At 39.5% G+C, this 13,703-nt stretch overlaps 1 pseudogene across 1 annotated transcript; it reads right to left on the bottom strand.

Annotated features, from left to right (window-relative positions):
- Positions 1–176: 176 nt before the first annotated feature.
- Positions 177–13,555, bottom strand: LOC145487823 (uncharacterized; annotated as a pseudogene). The gene is made up of 14 exons (XR_014049455.1): positions 12,663–13,555; positions 11,952–12,189; positions 11,684–11,792; positions 11,303–11,406; positions 6,699–6,814; positions 6,319–6,392; positions 5,942–6,219; positions 5,526–5,677; positions 5,260–5,344; positions 3,957–4,168; positions 3,355–3,447; positions 2,654–2,870; positions 2,323–2,409; positions 177–2,050 (listed from the first exon to the last, which is right to left on the bottom strand). The product of XR_014049455.1 is annotated as an uncharacterized LOC145487823 (transcript).
- Positions 13,556–13,703: the final 148 nt, after the last annotated feature.

Genomic DNA, 13,703 nt, shown 5'->3' with positions numbered 1-13,703 from the left:
TCAATAAAAAAGAAAAGAAAAAAGAAAATAAAATCATCAAAAAAATTGACAAAAGTTAATAAATAATTAAAAACTAAGCAAATAATAATAAAATAAAATAAAAGTTCTGTTCTTCAGATAACAACAGACCAAATAGGACTGACTACCCGAGAGACAGAACTAGGTGAAAATAAAAGTTCTGTTCTTCAGATAACAACAGTCTAAATAGGACTGACTACCCAAGAGAGACAGAACTGGGTAGAAAAAAAAAAAAAGAAAAATGAATAATAGAAGTTCTGCTTTCAGATAACAACAGCCTACATAGGACTGACTACCCAAGAGAGGCAGAACTAGCTAAATGAAGATTTTCTGCCTTCAAATAACCAGAGTCTACATGTGACTGGCTAGCCAAGACAGGAAGAATAGTAGTGTAGGACACCTTGGTTCTATGGAGTACTCCAGTCAAGGATCTGCAACATTAAAGTTTTCCTGTGTTGATCCATATCAGAAAATCTCCACAGGAAGTTGTTGATGCATGAAGACCCATTCTGAATCATATCCCTTGCAGCCATGATCACACCAATCCCACAGCTTCCAATGCCGATCATTTTTGAGTTAACCGGTGCCTGAGATGGCATACCAAAGCGCCGAAACCTTGGATAGTTTTTCCAAAACCTTGTTTGAAAAAGTGGATGGTGTGGGTACATTTCAGAGAGTAACTCTAATGACAACTTGACTGATGGAAGGGACATGGTAGGAACTGCTGACTGCAGGCCATCATCAAAGTACATCTCTTTCTGGGCTAAATCAACAAAGATTAAGCCCCAATGGTTAGGCATGTAAACTGGCACTAGAATTTGCTGCAAATCATCGATGTTTGAGAGGTGCTTTGTTGTTTCATTTAATTGCAGCTGCTGGAAATTCTTGTCGTTGCAGCTCATTCAATCATAAAATTCTGTGGGAAAGTACACAGTGTCATTCTTACCATTTTCTCTGGCGTCATCCAAAAACTTACCGATGCATATATCAATGACAAAGCTATCGATATATCGTTCCTCAACAAGATCAGAAAATGACGTGGAATTCAATCCCTTCTTACCGTACTTTAGTATTGGGTGGTTTGTTGGATGATGCCAAAGGGCATCTTGTAATCGTACAAGATCTTCAGGTGAGCATTTCATTTTTGATAGCCAGTTAGCTTCTGCAGACACTTTGCGAGTAGTGTCAGCTAGTGTGCAGAAGCGTTTTAGGATACAGAGGGCACTCTCAGAAAACTGACCCTTGCCTTCAATGTCAATACCAGTAGGATTCATGCCTGCTTTTTTAGCATCAAGCAGAACTTTCTGAGCCTTCTGGATGTCACTTTTACAGGGACGCTCTGTTAATGAGAAGGGATCTGCATTCAAGGTTTTACCATAAACTGGCTGGAGTGCCAAGGGAAATTTTGATGCCAGAGGTGGAAGTAAACTGTGTAGAGCAGCTTCTTCACCTCTTGTGCTAGCTTTGGCCATAGCAACTTGCAAGGCAGTTTGCTGTGACAGGATGGTCTCACCTTGATCCTCAATGACAACTGCAGCTTTTAGTTGAGGAGATGAATGAGAAGTGACAGACTCCAAGTTACATTTAGCTGGTTCAGATTCTGGAATGAGTATTGGGGCTGGCTCATTCAGCATGGCAGAATCTAAATCCAAGTTGGTAGCTATTGGGTGACACTTACCAGAAAGATCTTGCAGTGGGGTTGGCTCAGTCAGCATGTCAGTATCTGAAACCAAGGTGGTAGCTACTGGGTGACACTTACCAGAAAGATCTTGTGGTGGCTGTGGACTGATGTGGACACCATACTGACTTTCCCAGTGATCATGGCAGTATTCTAAAATACTGGATGTCACCGTGTCCTCAACCCTAGTGCCATGGTCTTTATCATAGCAGTATGTAAGGAAGTCACTTCCAAACATTTGCTCAAATAAATTATTGATTACTTGAACCCAAGTTTTCATAGCTCCTGTCCAAGATCTCATTTCATGACCAGCACTTTTCCAGCCACATCCACGGTAGGTAAATGTTTTCTTTCCTAAGAATGAAAAAAAAACAAAAAACAAAAGAAAAGATAGTGCTTGAGGGAGTGAAAACCATACCTGTTTCGAATTAACATTGCATGCTAGCAAATGCTAATGTTACACAATTATGTCACAAACTTTGCATTAAGATATACGTGTAATTAAATTCAGTGTTTATTTACTTGGTTTCCTTTTATCTCCATGTGTAAAATGCACACAAGGAGTTAATCTATTGATGTAGTATTACAAAATATCCATGGCACATAATTTGGTTTTTAATACTTACTGGCCATAATGCAATTTTCAGCTTGTTGGAATGAATATCTCAACGACAGCAGCATGGTTGCATACCAATGCGTGAGAATTTGATTCACTATAGGAAGAGAAAATGTTTTCAAACCCAATTTATTTGATATTACAATTTATTTTACTTTCATTTAAACTTGATTCTATATCATTATGGCCTCAACAGACACTCTAGGGAGTATTCAGAAATAAAAGTGACTGAAACTAGTGTGACTGTACTATAATAAGTAAAATAACTATAATTAATACTGATAACAGTTATGATAATGACGACAAGGATGATGATAATAATACAGTATCTTGTAACTCACATGACTGGCCAGGTCCAGATGAATCATGATTTGTTGCCTTAGAATACAATTGTCTGTGTAGCTTGTGAGAAGCCTCAAATCCTTGGCCAGAATATTTATAGAAGGACCTAAAGTGCCGTAGGAGCATAGCACTGTGATCTATGACAAGGTGCCCATAATCACCAGTGCCAAGGTGTAGTCCAAATAGCATTTTCAACAAAAAGCCCCACTCCTTGCACTAGAGAGTATAGCAAAAGAAAACAAGAATGTAATAAGAAATTAAATTATCAAAGATGGGTAACCCTCTCTACCTGTAAAATTTTTAACTGTATACACAATAATTTTGACACTACAGAAAAGCATGTAGTTTTTGACAGTAACATACAGCTTTAGCATTCCAGTGTAGAAAAGCTATGGTTGAAATTATTTTCTATCAGCCTATTAACCTTGTTGGATTTAGTAAGAGTAACTGAACATTCCTGAATATTTCTGCACAAACCAGTTTCATACCTGTCAAGTCTAGATGCAATGCTTAAAACAAAAATGGACTTAAACCACTGTATGTATTGAATAACTTAGTTCATAAAGGTGATATCCTACCATTTTCAGTTAATTCAAACAAACTCAAGAAAAGTTTAAGCAAGTGTGTATATGGACCAAGGGCTATGGCCACAACAGCTTCGTAAGAGAATAATAATTGTTTTCAATATAAAAAATAATACCTTCACATCATGGATATCAATCAATTGCTCTTCATGGTCTTCGAACACTCTGTCACGCATTGTGTGGGCAATTTCCCTCCAATCACAGCAAACCTGACAAGTATTACATGGTAATAGATGTCCAACAGTAGCAATTAAATAATGAAAGAATGAAGGATGCGAATGCAACCATAACACTACTGGAAAAATGACATGAAAAAATTTCAGCTGAGTATTACGTCCACTGAACATATAGGGCCCAACCCACACACGACCGCTCTCATGTGGCTTTGACAGCTCAGTTGGTAGAGCATTGCAACAGTAATGCAAAGGTCATGGTTTCGAGTCCCATTTAGAGCCTGAAATTTTTTCAGCTAATTTTTCCAGTAGTGTTATGGCTGTATTCGCATCCTTCATTCTTTCATCAGTTAAGTATTAGTCAAATAAAGTTACAACTGCTGCAGTTAAACTTTTTGTTTCTTCACAAATAAAACTGCTAATCTTTCAGTTGACAATGTTGGTTATTGAACAACACTGATTTTCCAGTCAGGCATTTTTATAAGTGAATGACTCAATTGAGTGTATGCAACCTACTTGCATGTCAAAGTTAGCTACAAGTTTACCTTGACAAAAAATTCAATTTGAAGTTGGGCTGCATAATTTGCGAAGGGATCAGTGTGGTCTTCCATGAGTTTTTTCTTCTTCCCTCTTTTCCTATTCTTGGGTAGGGGTTCCTCATTGCCACACTGTTCTTCCAGCTCCAGGAATCTTTCTTCGACTTCTTTTTGTCTTTTAATCCAGTTCTCCTTTAGGTTCTCCAAGAACACTTTAAGTTCTTACAGCCAAAAACAGAAAGAATCCAACAGATTGTCAGTGTAAGCATTTAATGGGAATATAATGGACCAATTTGTTGTAGTCTGGAGCAACCCAAGGTTTCCCTGATTATGTTTGTTTCCAGCCATTCATAGCCTTGGGTTGAGAGACAGATGACTTTATGTGGGTAAAGGTTCTTGCATAAAGGATTTACATCAAGATTACAATGTGTGAAATTTACTTTAAATAATTATAATAATAATAACTTTATTTAAGTGTCAAATGTATTTAGCACTATTAAATGTGCTAATTGGGGCCACTGTAAATAAATAAACAAATATTTCAAATGTAACATAAACTACAGTCCAAACTCTGGTTGCGACCACCTCTCGTAAGCAATCACCTCTCCTCAGCGACCAGTTTTCCAAAATACCAAAAGTTTCCAAGTCAAATCGGTATATTTGAAACCTCTTTATAGTGAGTGCGACTACTTTTAGAGCTAAAAGTTTGAAATTTTCCTTTGTTTTTAACCTCCGGTAAGCAACCATTTGACAGATAGTAGAGCATAAATTGGATAAGGTGTTGTAGCATTATCTCAATTTCTCAATGGGAAGAACCAGATGTTTTTCTCGAAATTGACTTTCACATGAATAAAACATTGCATCGGCATTCGTTCATGGGTTAAGTCTCGGCAGTTATCATATTCTAATGAGGAAAACTTTTGACCCATTATGGTCTAAGCTCTCATAAACGACCACCTAGGCTTCACATTTTGGGTGGTGGCTTACAGGAGGTTCAACTATATTAAGAATCCCAACTGGTAAGGAAACCTTAAAATAATAGTTTCCCAGGGTAAACAAACATCAAATAGGTAGGAGTAATCCAAGACATAGGTGGTCAAGCATGAGGGAAATTCAATTTGATTACAAATGAAATGAGAAACTTGAAAATTTAGGCAAAGAAGCCTTGACTGAACTGTAGCTCCATTAAGAACAATTTCAGATCTTGAGAAAGTTATGAATATTGAATAGGCTGATGAGTAAATAAAAAATTATTAAGTGAACAATTTATAAATATAGTAAGCTAATGAGCTTCGTTGAGATGTCCTTTCACCTTTTGTGTCATCGAGGTCAATTGTTTCTTGCCGCACACCATAGTCTCTAACAAAGGTTCCCCGGTCGAGTATCTCATCTACAAACTACAAATAAGGACATTGTTAATTACATTGTAAATTTTTATTGTAAAACATAATTATTTATTCCCTTACAAGTCATCTCAACCCAACCTGAAATTATGTGTATTAAAATGATATAAAGCATTAAATTCTGCTCAGTAATGTAAGATATTCAAAATCTTGCTACATGTATGAGTTAACCCACCGATATCCTCTGTTCAAAAAAGGTGACATAGTTTAGCAGAACGTCTCTTGCAGCTCCAGAACATTCCTCATAGTAATGGGCAACTTTCTAAAGGGGGAGTGACCTTGCTACAATTTCTTCAAAGTTTTTAAGAACTTCTCTCTCCATCGAACCTGATAAAGAATTTACCTTGACTTTAAATACCGACCACCAAACTTGCATCAGTGTCATAAAATGGCACAAGTATGTATACTACTCCATGACCTTCACATTGCAATCGGAGTAAAAATTGAAAAAGTTGTTTCCTAAGACTGTATGCAATTATGTTCACAAAGTTATAAATTATGTTCACTCTGTAAATGGGTTCATTCATTTGGCATATTCCTGACAGCATTACATTGGTGATGAACAATAGATTAAAGGACTGATGACAGTACCTGAAAAAGATGCAACATGTATATTTTGTCTCTCTATTGCTGTTTGTTGTCCTTTCCGTTCTTTAACTGTTACTCTAGGAAAACCTCTACAGTTTTCAGGCCCATAATCAGACAAGGCACCATTCAACTTGTCCAGGGTTCCAACTCGATAGGCAAACAAACCCAATGAGCCTAGAAGCTGCTCACAATTTCGCATCTCACAATGAAGAGAGCAAAGATTTATGCTGCTCAAGTCTTCCTCCAGAAGAAAATTGAGATCATCCCGAAGGCCTGTATCCCTGAAAAAGAGCAAAAATACACACTCAGTGGCTTACGTTGAACCTGGAAATTTCCATTATTTTATATTTACCAGTCAGTTGTGCTCACAACACCCTCACCTTCCAATGTTAGCTTTTGATCTTAAACAATCCAGGCATGTCTCATCCACAGCAACTCCATGGCAAGTGCAAGCCTAAAATAAAGTTATGGACAATAGAAATATTGACCTCATTTAGAATGCTGGAAAAAACATAAAATTTTTCCACAAAGAGCTAAAGAGCTACTAGATAATGATATCTATTTTCCTTGTCTTAACATTCAGTGTTTACTAGGATTGCAAAAATAAAAGTATTTTATTGATGATAATAGTACTAATTTATAACTGACATGATTGATACAGATAGTCACTGAACCCTATACTAAAATGCAGTTTACAATTCAAGTAAGTGTTAATTAATGCAGTTACCATCAAACTACATGTAAATATATAAAACCTTACCCGTATTGCATCACAAAATGCACAACACTGCACTCCATAGCCCTTGCCACCAAGGAGGAAATCCTCATCGTCTTTTTTGTTTAGGAGAAGCAGCAAAGCCTTGTAGTCCAGAGTCACTTAAGGTCGTATAAGGGGAAACAATTCATAACACATGCTAATGAGGCAAAACAATATCCAAGGAATGTGGTGTTTGCGGAACAAACAGAGACTGGATTTGACAACACAATGTTTTAATCTGCCATTTTAGATGGAGCCGGGGGCTCAGTTCCTGAAGCACCTGGGTCTACAAACTTCTTCATGTGACCAGTATTCCTCATTTTACTTTGGCCAGAAGAATTCTCGATGATAACTGCATTTCCATTCTTCTCTACTACTCGATATGGCTTGAGCTCAAATGTTGGTGACAACTTGTTCTCGCGGTTCTGACGTAGCAGGATCATGTCGCCCTCTGCAATGTCACTTGTTGTGGCATGTCTCTTTGAGTCAGCATACTCTTTCTCTCTTAGCTTCCTGCGAGCATACCTTTCTCTGAGAAGAATTTGCCACTCTGCTTCAGTAGCCTGATCACGAGAAGGTTTAACCTGTGGCAACTTATCTCTTAACTTTCTGCCCATAAGGAGCTCAGCTGGAGATAGTGAAGTGACTGTATGGGGAGTGCTGCGATATTGGAAAAGAAAGTCTTGTACTTCTCTCTTCCAATCTTTGCCTTGTAGTTGTGCTATTCGGATTGCCTTCAGGAGGGTTTTGTTGAGCCTCTCTACTTCGCCATCACTTTGAGGCCAATACGGGATGCCCTTCTTGTGATCAATCGATAAGTACTCAAGGAATCCTTCAAATTCTCGTGAAGCAAACGGTGGACCATTATCACTTCTGAGGGTTTCAGGCAAACCATGAGTGCGAAACATGCTCTCCATTTGATCACATTTCCTGCGTCTGTCTTGGTCAGAAAAGCTATTTCTGGACACTTAGAATAATAGTCAACTTCAACGAGCAAGTGTCCCTTCTTTGGAATCTCTAGTAAGTCCACAGCAATTTCACTCCATGGGCCTTGAGGCAGTGGTGTTGACCTTATTGGTTCTGGCTTTGGTCTGGGTCCAACCAGCTGGCATGGGTAGCAGGCTCGGATTAACTTTTCAACTTGTTTGTCAAGGTCTGGCCACCATACTTTCTCTCTTAATCGAGATTTCGTTCGCACCATCCCTTGGTGACCCTCATGAGCCAGTTGAATGGTCTGGTTCCACAACTTTTCTGGAATGACAACTTTGTTTCCTCTCATAACCAGCTGTCCCATTATCCAGAGTTCATTTCTAACAGCTTTGTAGGTTGTTCCTTGGAGTTTCGACCAATCACCAGAAGTTATGGCATGGCGAACCAGTTGCAGGGTAGGGTCTCGCTCTGATTCTCTCTCAACTTGGCGGGGTGCTAATGCTGCAGGTATGGCATCAGCAACTATGCTGCGTGCATATTCTTCTGTCTGCTTGATGGCTGCATCAGGAGTACTATCTACTGGCAATCTGCTCAATGCGTCAGCGGCGTTTTCTCTGCCAGGGATGTGTCTGATGCTAAACTTGAACTGCTGCATGTATAACAACCATCTTTCAATTCTGGCTGAAGGTGGTTTTGAATGTGGACCAAACACAGTGACCAGCGGCTTATGGTCAGTGCAAATTTCGAACTCATTTCCATGGATGTACAGGAAGAACTTCTCACAGCCCCACTTCACCGCCAGTGCCTCCCTCTCAAACTGAGAATATCTGCTCTCGGGTGGAGTTAGTTTTCAGCTAGCATAGTGTACAGGTCTGTACAGGCCATCAGCTTGCTTTTGTTCCAAGACAGCTCCGATACCTACTGGTGAGGCGTCTGTGGTGACACGGGTCTCCGCTCCTTGTTTGAAGAATGCCATGACTGGTGCCTGTGTCAGCTGCATTTTGACTGCTTGGAAAGCCTTCTCTTCAGCAGTGCCCCATTTCCATTTGGCATGTGATTTGGTTAGATCCCACAGTGGGCTGGCAATGATCGCGAAGCTTGGAATGAACCTTGAACAATATTGTGCCAAACCAAGGAAGCTTCGCAGCTCTGACTGGTCCTTTGGTCTTGGTGCTTGCACAATGGCTTCAACTTTGTCACCAGATACTTGTAATCCCTCGTCAGTTAACACGTTACCAAGGTACTCCATGCTATTCACGCCGATCTGGCACTTTTCATAATTCAGTGTTAAGCCACTCTCTTCTAATTTCTTCATGACTTGATTCAACCTTTCGTCATGTTCTTCTTCAGAAGCGCCAACTACACGGATATCATCATGAATATTGTGAGCGCCAGGGCAATCTTTGAGTATCTGCCAGATGATGTGTTGGAACTTCTCAGTGACCATATTGACACCAAATATCAGACGTTTGTAGCGGTAAAGACCATTAGGTCCTGCAAAAGTGGTAATGTCTCTTGACTCTGGAGCAAGTTCTACTTGGTGAAATGCCATGTTCAAATCTAACTTGGAGAACACTTTTGCCCCTGAAATTTCTTGCAGTGTCTCTTCAATGGTAGGCACAGGGTGTTTTTCTCTTAATATCGCTCGATTGGCTTGCCTCATGTCTAAACATATGCGAACATCACCATTTGGCTTTTTGACACTAACAAGGGGGTTAATCCAACTTGTTGGACCGTTCACTTTCTCTATCACATCAAGCTTCTCAAGTTCCTCTAGTTTGTCAACAACCTTTTGTTTCCTGCTGAACGGAATTCTTCGCATAGCTTGAGCAACTGGGGTGACACTTTCATCTACATGCAGTTTTAATTGGAAATTTCTCAATTTTCCAAGACCAGTAAACACTTGAGGGTACTTTGCCTTAAGGGCAGCCTTCTTATCAGTAACATCTTTGAGTTGACAAGCATTCACAGAAACACCCACTTTCAAGACACCTAATTCTTCAGAAGAGCTCCTGCCCAGCAATGTGTCTGCGGAGCCTGGCATTACGAAGAACTCGGCTTTCAACGACGTTTGTGTATTAGGTACACTAATGTTCAACATGCATTTTCCTCTAAGCTTTAACGGCTGCTGAGATGCATAAGCATAAACTTTCCTGTCAGTCTCTAACAACTCTAGCTTTCCATTGGACACTTTATCAAACACTTGCTCAGACATTAAGTTGCAGGTAGCACCTGAGTCTATGATGACATTGACAGGTTCACTTTCAATCATAAGAGGTAAAGTGTTTGACTCACGATCTGAGGTGCTAAAGACATAAAATCCATCATCTTTACTGACTTTGCTTCCTTCCACGTCATCTTGGTCAGGCTGGTCGCCTATGGTTTGTACGCCTTCTCGTTTTCTTCCAGATTTGCCTCTTCCTTTGCCATGTTTATCCTGTTTCGTGTGACAACAGACCTCCATGTGCCCACGTTTTCCACATTTGCTGCAAGTATGGTTACGAGAAACTTTACAATCTTTCGCCATGTGACTTGTCTTATCGCATCTCCAACATTTGCCTTGCCATGGCTGCTTGCTCTTCGCTCCTTTATCGCCCTTACTTCGGTCTTCCCAGGTACGATTCACAGTTTCTTCGCTTACGAGAACCAAGGCATCCTTATGGTGATAGGTGCTCACGATTTCCAGAAGTCTGGTCAGACTAAGGTTTTCTTCGCGGTAGAATTTGCCCTTCAGTTCCTTATTCGTGATATGCGAAATCACAATATCTCTCACCTGGTTATCTTCTTCTTCACCATAGTCACAGTGTTCCGCTAAACTTTTCAAACGCGTAATGAAGTTATTGATCTTTTCGCCCGGATTCGGCTGGCTGGCAAGCAGTTTTTGTCTCGCTAGAGGTACGTTCTTCTTCACTTTGAAATGGTCCGAGAGACACTTCATCGCTTTATCGAACTCTTTGTTGTCTCCTCGCACTTCAGCTGAATACGTTTTGAAAATTTCACGGACTCCAGGTCCTGCGAGATGTAGAAGTAGAGCTCGCTTTTGCACTTTGTCTTCAACCCCCGAAGCTGCCACAAATAGTTCGAATTCAGCTTTCCACTTGTCCCAGCGTTGAGCCAGTGTGGCTGGTTCCCCAATGCAGTCGAAGGGAGATATGCACGGTAATCCACTTAATGTGACCACCATCCTCGTCGCCAAAATGTGGTGTTTGCGGAACAAACAGAGACTGGATTTGACAACACAACGTTTTAATCCGCCATTTTAGATGGTCTCTTCTATTCAAGCACATGGTCACTTCCAAATAAGGAAATACCATATATGGACATACACTACAAGGACCATTTCACATACTGTATAAGTTTGTCCAATTTCCTTATGAACCAGTGGTATTAATGTTGATATAACCCTATTTAATGGCAGGATTGTTATGATATTTAGAACAACAGCAAAATGTTACTAAAGGTACTGAACAGTGCCATAAATATTAAGGTAATTACCAAACAGTATTTGCCATCGCTTTTTTTGCACAATTAATTGATCCCTGTAAAAAATTATGAGATAGCTTTAACTTAGTTTTTCTCCCAAATAAACACAAATAATGTCCCATTAAATAAATAACAGCATTTCAAAATTCATTCCCTTTCTCATCAGTCTGGTTTAAATCACTATTTACATGTACCTGTGAAAGAGATGTTGTACTTTTTTCCATCCACAACAATGCCATGTTTTTTTATCACAATCTTCTGGCAATTAAGATTTCTAATCAATTGCTTTAGATTTGCCCTAATATAAGAATAGGGACAAAAATAAAAAATGTTAAACGTCACCTTAATTGAAAGAAGGTAATAAACAGAAAAAAATGTATTCATCACAAAATTCAACTAAAGCTGCTCATGAAAGAAAGGGAACTCTTTTTATCTAGAGTTTCTACTACATCTTAAATAACTGACTGAGAAATACATGTATAAATGTTTCTTTTCTTTACAGCAACATCTCAATGCCTACTTTCTTATCCAAATGCAAAAAATTGTTCATGATTGCACAATCAGTAGTCACTGACCTATTCTCTTTACAATTCCCTATAGCAATAGGGTAGACTGACAAGGCGCTCTCAGAACTTTTATTGGCAAAGTCAATGGGGGCCAGACCAACAGCCACTTGATTTTTCCCTTGAAAACAAAATACCAAAAATAAATAGTTTTATTACCAACTATTCATAACATATTATTAACCCATAGAATGACACAATCTTATCAAAAATACTGCAGTAGATACTGTTAGGCAGACAAATGAAACACCCAGTTAAAATATGTTACTGATACACTCACCACCAAGAGGACGGCCATCAAGTTTAACATTGAATTCCAGGTCCTCAGTGTCACAACAATGAAGGCGCTGTTCTCGTATGGCCCAGACAAGAACAGATTGTAGGTCCACATCGCATGCTTCAAAGTCAGCATCATTGACTCTACCAATTTTCAGCGTTTTCCGCACAACAGAAAATACTAACTTCTTTACAGCCTTGATTTCATTTTTTGAAAGAAGTAAAGGTGTATCACTGGATCGCTAAGGATAAATAGAAGGAAACTATTAATGGAGGCATAAATTTAACTCTTATATACAGTCATCTCTTATCAAGTCAAGTTGGTCGTGCTTCCCTCTCAGCCAATCAGATGCAAAAAAAAACCAATTGCGATTTGGCATATGTGATTTGGTCACTTGTGTTTCCTTGCTTCTAGCTAGTTCCTTATGCTATTACGATATTTGATTTGTTGTCTTTGGCGATCACTCTGAGTAAAATTGAAATGCTCAATACATTGTGAAACTGATAAATTATACTAGACACACATTTTTTATTGGGAAGTAGCCTTGATAAAAGTAATGATGGTAATTTATTTTTTGGAGAATACATAACCATTATATTGAGCAAATCACAATGAATGAAAAGTAGCAGCATGCAAACAAAACTAAGAACAATAAATAGAAAAAGGGAACGAAAGCTTTTCATGTCACTCATCATTACCCAGAAGTGCACTCACCCCGGTCTTTCCAAGTTGGGTCAAATTGAGCAGCGTCTGCCATGCTGAATCAGGCAACTTTGTGTGCAGCTTGAAATACAACAGCACCCAATCCGGAACTCTCATGCTCTGGAAAACATGAGCGTGTGTTTCTGAGGACAGAAGCTCAGAAAAGCCTTTCTTCGACCCCTTTGAGTCCATTACAATATTTATGACCTCCGAGATGTGGTTTCTCACGTTTTCTCTCTGAGCATCATCACCATAAATAAGACTGCTTCCTAGAACGCAAGCAATTGATTCTTTATATTTTTCAGAGACGTCACTGATTGAATCTAGCACTTCCTTGCACTTGGCTACAACTTGTCGTTTTATGGTCGTCGATCCGAGGTCTGGGCTGCATTTTGTCTCCTCGATCGAACTGCAGCATGATGATGGTGAACGAGAGTTGACAGGAGTCGAACAGCATGTTGGCTCTGAAGAAGAAAAATCACTTAAACTCGTTTCGAGATCAACAACCTGACCCTGAAGGTTTTTTAGTTTGAGTTCAAGGAATTCAATTGACCGTGATTTTTCCGCCAGTTCTGCTTGGAGTTCCTCAGAGGCTTGAATAACTGGGCACGCTTTCCCGCCAAAAGCGAAGTCCATGGCATCGTGGTGCTCCATGTCCAAGGCGATGGAGTTTAGTCGCTTGAATATGCCGATTTGGCGGGCTGAGGTTCCTGCGGAGCCACACTTCGAGGCTCGTTTGGAAATGACTTAAAAATTTCATTCCTGGCGAAATCCTTCGGGTAACCTCGACAAACTTCTTTGGTAAGGACATACCAATGCTTTCGAGGGTCAAGCGATGAACTTGTAACCCTTGAAAGACTGGAAACGTTAAACGCGGAGGAGGACGACAGTTCGTCTCCCACCATATTGATGCTTCAAGTGAGTTACAAATCAAAAACATGATGCTTTTGAAACTTGAAAGTCCTGCCAAAGTAGAATATTACCCAGTTAGTAAGAAATTACCTTTGACACACAATAGCGATCACAAGCAAGTACACAAATCCTCTGCAGACA

The sequence above is a fragment of the Orbicella franksi genome, chromosome 5 (assembly GCF_964199315.1).
Source record: "Orbicella franksi chromosome 5, jaOrbFran1.1, whole genome shotgun sequence".
In the NCBI taxonomy this organism is placed as follows: domain Eukaryota; kingdom Metazoa; phylum Cnidaria; class Anthozoa; order Scleractinia; family Merulinidae; genus Orbicella; species Orbicella franksi.
Note: the sequence above shows the minus strand (reverse complement) of the source record. Positions and strands in the feature narration are given on the sequence as shown.